The sequence below is a fragment of the Arachis duranensis genome, chromosome 7 (assembly GCF_000817695.3).
Source record: "Arachis duranensis cultivar V14167 chromosome 7, aradu.V14167.gnm2.J7QH, whole genome shotgun sequence".
NCBI classification, from domain to species: Eukaryota; Viridiplantae; Streptophyta; class Magnoliopsida; order Fabales; family Fabaceae; genus Arachis; species Arachis duranensis.
The window spans coordinates 71,980,782-71,987,847 of record NC_029778.3 but is presented as its reverse complement, the minus strand read 5'-3'; the positions used below and the strand labels follow the sequence as shown (position 1 = coordinate 71,987,847).

Genomic DNA, 7,066 nt, shown 5'->3' with positions numbered 1-7,066 from the left:
TGAACGCCAGTTCCATGCTTGTTTCTGGCGTTCAGCGCCAGCTCTCCTCAGGGTGTATTCCTGGCGTTCAAACGCCAGGATGCTACTTGTTGCTGTGGCTAGGAAAGGTCTTCCAAGGATGATGCATTCATCCTCCTCCTTCCTAGTGTCTAAGATTATGAAATCAGTAGGGATGTAAAGGCCTTCAACCTTTACCAACACGTCCTCTACCAATCCATAAGCTTGTCTTACTGACTTGTCTGCCAATTGTAATGAGAACATGGCAGGTTGTACCTCAATGATTCCCAGCTTCTCCATTACAGAGAGTGGCATAAGATTTATGCTTGACCCCAGGTCACACATAGCCCTTTCAAAGGTCATAGTGCCTATGGTACAGGGTATTAAGAATTTGCCAGGATCTTGTCTCTTTTAAGGTAAGGTTTGCTGAACCCATGTATCTAGTTCACTGATGAGCAAGGGAGGTTCACCTTCCCAAGTCTCATTACCAAATAACTTGGTATTCAGCTTCATGATAGCTCCTAGATATTGAGCAACTTGCTCTCCAGTTACATCTTCATCCTCTTCAGAGGAAGAATATTCTTCAGAGCTCATGAATGGCAGAAGGAGGTTTAATGGGATCTCTATGGTCTCTATATGAGCCTCCGATTCCCTTGGGTCCTCAATAGAGAACTCCTTCTTGCTTGAGAGATGTCCCATGAGGTCTTCCTCATTGGGATTCACGTCCTCTCCTTCCTCTCTAGGTTCGGCCATATTGATTATATCAATGGCCTTGCACTATCTTTTTGGATTCTTTTCAGTATTGCTTGGGAGAGTACTAGGAGGAGTTTCAGTGATTTTCTTACTCAGCTGGCCCACATGTGCCTCCAGATTTCTGATGGAGGACCTTGTTTCACTCATGAAATTTAAAGTAGCCTTAGACAGGTCAGAGACTAAATTTGCTAAGTTAGAGGTACTCTGTTCAAAATTCTCTGTCTGTTGCTGAGAAGATGATGGATAAGGCTTGATATTGCTGAGCCTTTTTCTTCCACCATTATTAAAGCCTTGTTAAGGCTTTTGTTGATCCTTCCATGAGAAATTTGGATGATTTCTCCATGATGAATTATAGGTGTTTCCATAAGGTTCACCCATATAATTTACCTCTGCTATTGCAGGGTTCTCAGGATCATAAGCTTCTTCTTCAGAAGATGCCTCTTTGGTACTGTTGGATGCATTTTGCCATCCATTTAGACTTTGAGAAATCATGTTGACTTGCTGAGTCAACACTTTGTTCTGAGCCAATATGGCATTCAGAGCATCAATCTCAAGAACTCCCTTCCTTTGAGGCGTCCCATTATTCACGGAATTCCTCTCAGAAGTGTACATGAACTGGTTATTTGCAACCATGTCAATAAGTTCTTGAGCTTCTGCAGGTGTTTTCTTTAGTTGAATGGATCCACCTGCAAAATGGTCCAGTGACATCTTAAAGAACTCAGATAGACCATAATAGAATATATCTATCATGGTCCATTCTGAAAACATGTCAGAAGGACATCTTTTGGTCATCTGCTTGTATCTTTCCCAAGCTTCATAGAGGGATTCACCATCTTTTTGTTTGAAGGTCTGAACATCCACTCTAAGCTTGCTCAGCTTTTGAGGAGGAAAAAATTTAGCCAAGAAGTCCGTGACCAGCTTATCCCAGGAGTCCAGGCTATCTTTAGGTTGAGAGTCCAACCATGCTCTAGCTCTGTCTCTTACAGCAAAAGGGAAAAGCATGAGCATGTAGACTTCAGGATCTACTCCATTAGTCTTAATAATCTTAGATCTGCAAGAACTCAGTTAAGAACTGGTAAGGATCTTCTGATGGAAGTCCATGAAACTTGCAGTTTTATTGCATTAGAGCAACTAATTGAGGTTTCAGCTCAAAATTGTTTGCTCCAATAGCAGGAATTGAGATGCTTCTTCCATCAAACTTGGAAGTAGGTGTAGTATAATCACCAAGCATCCTCCTTGCATTATTGTTGTTGGGTTCGGCTACCATATCCTTTTCTTGTTCGAAAATTTCAGCAAGGTTGTCTCTGGAGTGTTGTAATTTAGCTTCTCTTAGTTTCCTCTTCAGAGTCCTTTCAGGTTCTGGATCAGCTTCAACAAAAATGCCTTTTTCCTTGTTCCTGCTCATATGAAAGAGAAGAGAACAGAAAAAGAAGAGGAATCCTCTATGTCACAGTAAAGAGGTTCCTTATTATTAGTAGAAGAAGAAGGGAATAAAGAAAGGAGAATCCAAACACAAGGGTAAGGATAGGGGCAGTGATTTGAGATGAAGAGAAGTGTTAGTGAATGAATAAATAAATAGAATAAGATGAGAGACAAAAGTTTTCGAAAATAATTTTGAAAAGGAGTTAATGATTTTTGAAAATTAAGATAAGAAATAAAATTAAAATTAAAATTTAAAACAATTAATTAATTAAAAAGAATTTTGAAAAAGGGGAAGATATTTTCAAAAATTAGAGAGAGAAAAGTAGTTAGGTGGTTTTGAAAAAGATAAGAAACAAACAAAAAGTCAAATAATTTGTTGGAAAAGATATTAAAATCAAATTTGAAAAGATAAGAAGATAAGAAGTTAGATAAGATATTTTAAAGGAAAAGTCTAGGGGACCAGCAACTTTATAGAATTTTGGCCAGCATGTAACCAGCAGAGAAAGGTGAGTCATTGGATGAAATCTCACATTAATCTCACACCATTAACTCATTATTGATGACTATTTGATGGCTACTAATCACAAAAGTTGTTGGCCCCCTAGCATTGCTCTATTTTAAAATCAAATTTTTGAAAAAGATAAAATTTTGAAAAAGATATGATATAAAAGATAAGATAAGATAGATTTAATTTTTCAAAATTAAAATTAATTATTTAACTAACAAGAAACTAAAAGATAAGATTCTAGAATTTAAAGATTGAACCTTTCTTAACAAGAAAGTAACAAACTTCAATTTTTTTGAATCAATCACATTAATTGTTAGCATAATTTTTGAAAATAAAGATAAAACTAAGAAAAAGATTTTTGAAAAAGTTTTGAAAAGATAAGATTTTTAAAATTGAAAATTTGACTTGACTTGTAAGAAACAACTAATTTTAAAAATTTTTGACTAAGTCAACTCAAATTTTCGAAAATTATGAGAAAATTAAGGAAAAGATATTTTTTTATTTTTGAATTTTTAATGATGAGTGAGAAAAACACAATTATGACCCAAAACATAAAATTTTGGATCAAAACACATTATGCATGCAAGAACACTATGAATTTCAAGATGAACACCAAGAACACTTTGAAGATCATGATGAACATCAAGAACATATTTTTGATGCAAAGAAAACATGCAAGACACCAAACTTAGAAATCTTTAATGCTTAGAAAATATGGATGCAAAGATGCACATGAAAAACAACAAAATACACAAAACAAGAAAACATCAAGATCAAACAAGAAGACTTACCAAGAACAACTTGAAGATCATGAAGAACACCATGAATGCATGAATTTTTTGAAAAAATGCAAGAACAATATGAATATGCAATTGACACCAAACTTAAAAATTGACTCAAGACTCTAACAAGAAATACAAAATATTTTTTTGATTTTTATACTTTTATAATTTTTTTGGATTTTTGTTTTATTATTTTCGAAAAACATATAGGAAAAAGAAAATAAGAAATTCAAAATTTTTAATAAGAAGAATTTCAGGAATCTTTCAATGTTAGCCTAAAGCTCCAATCCAAGGGTTGGGCATGGCTTAATAGCCAGCCAGCTTTAACATGCTTCATGAAACTCTAGAATCCATTCTTAAAAATTCTGAAGCCATAGAATGATTTATTTTCAAAATATTTTTTTTTCGAAAATAGGGATAATTTTTTTTTGAAAAATTTTTGAAAACAAAACAAAAAGAAAATTACCTAATCTGAGTAACAAGATGAACCGTCAGTTGTCCAAACTCAAACAATCCCCAGCAACGGCGCCAAAAACTTGGTGCATGAAATTGTGATCATCAATAATGGCGCCAAAAACTTGGTAGCGCTCTCAAACGTGAATCACACTTAGTCAGAACTCCGCACAACTAACCAGCAAGTGCACTGGGTCGTCCAAGTAATACCTTACATGAGTAAGGGTCGATCCCACGGAGATTGTTGGTATGAAGCAAGCTATGGTCATCTTGTAAATCTCAGTTAGGCGGATAATAAATGTTATGGAGTTTTCGAATAGTAAATAAAGCATAAAAAAAAGATAGAAATACTTATGTAATTCAATGGTGGGAATTTCAGATAAGTGTCTGGAGATGCTTGTCCCTGTTGGATCTCTGCTTTCCTACTGCCTTCCTTCAATCCTTCTTACTCCTTTCCATGGCAAGCTGTATGTAGGGCATCACCATTGTCAATTGCTACATCCCATCCTCTCAGTGAAAATGGTCCAAATGCTCTGTCACAGTACGGCTAATCATTTGTCGGTTCTCGATCATGTCGGAATAGAATCCCTTGATTCTTTTACGTTTGTCATCACGCCCAACAATCGCGAGTTTGAAGCTCGTCACAGTCATTCAATCCCGGAATCCCACTCGGAATACCACAGACAAAGTTAAACTTTCCGGATTTCCATGAATGTCGCCATCAATTCTAGCTTATACCACGAAGATTCTGATTAAGAAATCCAAGAGATATGCGCCCGGTCTAAGGTAGAACGGAAGTGGTTGTCAGTCACGCTCGTTCATAGGTGAGAATGATGGTGAGTGTCACAGATCACCACATTCATCATGGTGAAGTGCAACGAATATCTTGGAACAGGAATAAATCAAATTGAATAGAAAATAGTAGTAATTGCATTAAAACTCGAGGTACAGCAGAGCTCCACACCCTTAATCTATGGTGTGTAGAAACTCCACCGTTGAAAATATATAAGTGATGAAGGTTCAGGCATGGCCGAGAGGCCAGCCCCCAAACATGGTCAAAAGATCAAAAATATAATCCAAGACGTCAAATATACTGGTAAAAAGTTCTATTTATATTAAACTAGCTACTAGGGTTTACAGAAATAAGTAAATAATGCATAAATCCACTTCCGGTGCCCACTTCGTGTGTGCTTGGGCTGAGCTTAATCTCTACGCGAGCTGAGGCTTATCTTGGAGTTGAACGCCAAGTTGTAACGTGTTTTTGGCGTTCAACTCTGGTTCGTGATGTGTTTCTGGCGTTTGACACTAGAATGCAGCATGAAACTGGCGTTGAACGCCAGTTTACGTTGTCTAATCACGAATAAAGTATGGACTATTATATATTGCTGGAAAGCTATGGATGTATACTTTCCAACGCCGTTGAGAGCGCGCCATTTGGAGTTCTGTAGCTCCAAAAATCCATTTCGAGTGCAGGGAGGTCAGAATCCAACAACATCAGCAGTCCTTTGTCAGCCTTTTATTAGAGTTTTGCTCAGGTCCCTCAATTTCAGCCAGAAATTACTTGAAATCACAGAAAAACACACAAACTCGTAGTAAAGTCCAGAAATGTGAATTTAGCATAAAAACTAATGAAAACATCCCAAAAAGTAGCTGGATCCTACTAAAAACTATCTAAAAACAATGCCAAAAAGCGTATAAATTATCCGCTCATCAGCTATTGTTGAATAATTAGTTGTATCCAAACATAATCCCCCAAAGAACATTATATCTTATAGGAGCAGCTCCAAAAGAACCTGTAATGACCCATCTTGTTTCTGAAGCTTTTCATTAAAACAGCTTTCATGCATCATTCCAAATGCTTTGATTAAGTAAAAAGTTCATCACAGCAACCAAATAAATCACAAAAACAAAGGCAGACGCTAGCTTAATCCCAAATCGAAAATGAAATCAAGCAGCAATTAAACTAATATGACATGAAAATTACATTGTAATAATGGAATTTCATTATATCAAAAACTAGAAGAAAATATAGTAGAACATGGATGATTCGGATGAAGAAAATTACTTTTGTGCACAACGAGAGTGATGGAAGTCCCAAAGGTGTTGATGATGGTAATTGTGGTAGTGATAATTTGGATGAAGAATGCGGTGGATGAAGGCGCTGAAGAGAAAGGTTCCAGTGTGAATGGAGCTAGACGACGAGGAAGATGACTGTGAAGCACGTTTGGAGTGTGGAGCTCGAGAGGGTAGGGGTAGAGTTACGTTTAACCCAATATTTTAAATGGAATATTTTAAATTAAAGATAGATTTTCTATCTATAATAATTTAATAAAATGCAACATTTTTATTCATTTAATTATAGACAGATTTTCTATCGATAACCATTTTCCACGAAAAAATTAATTTTTCTGACAGAATTATCGATGGATTCTGTTTTCTGTATGTAATTTATGCTAATTCATTTTTTGGTTTCTGACAAAAAATTCCTTACAAATTCTATCTATATTTCCATGGGATAAAATATGTCGGAAATATTCGTCTGTAATAACTTGTTTTCTAGTAGTGGGTATTATCTCCCCTATGTTAGCTTGGGATTCTTCCCATGGATATTTTTGAGCTTGGGATGCTGTCTCCCCCATGTCAGCTTGGGATTCTTCCCATGGTTAATCTTTTAGCTTGGAGATAAGTGTACAGTGACTGTCCACGGTTAGCTACTAGGATATGTCGGGCTGGCGGGCTGGCTATATAATCGACAATTGATATCAACAACTATAGGGCATGCATACATTATATGCATATGCTTGTTTTGTTTGCTTGTGAATTAATTGGGTTTGGCTTTATGAATCAATATGCTATTTGTCATACTTGTTACCTGCAATAATTGTAATATATTTGTGTTTGTCCTTTGCCTGTTTTGTTTGTCTGCGTGATTCTATTAGAGTTTTGGAGGAAGGAGAAATATTTTGGAGGGATTTTTAGTTAGAGTTTGGTTAAGTTTAAGAACCTTAGAGAATCAACCTGCTTATGGTTTCTGTTCCGAGGGTTACCTGAAATTGTAGGTCGATATCGGACGAGATCTTCTGTACTGGTTGGAACTGTTGTGTCTGACTTGTTGATGGTGGCTGGAGCCGCCGTGTCCGACTTGTTGGGC

At 36.4% G+C, this 7,066-nt stretch overlaps 1 non-coding gene across 1 annotated transcript; it reads left to right on the top strand.

The window, feature by feature from the left end:
- Window positions 1–1,516: 1,516 nt before the first annotated feature.
- On the top strand, window positions 1,517–1,620 carry LOC127740806 (small nucleolar RNA R71). The gene has a single exon (XR_008001663.1). It is a non-coding gene; the product is annotated as a small nucleolar RNA R71 (small nucleolar RNA).
- The last annotated feature ends 5,446 nt before the right edge of the window (window positions 1,621–7,066 follow it).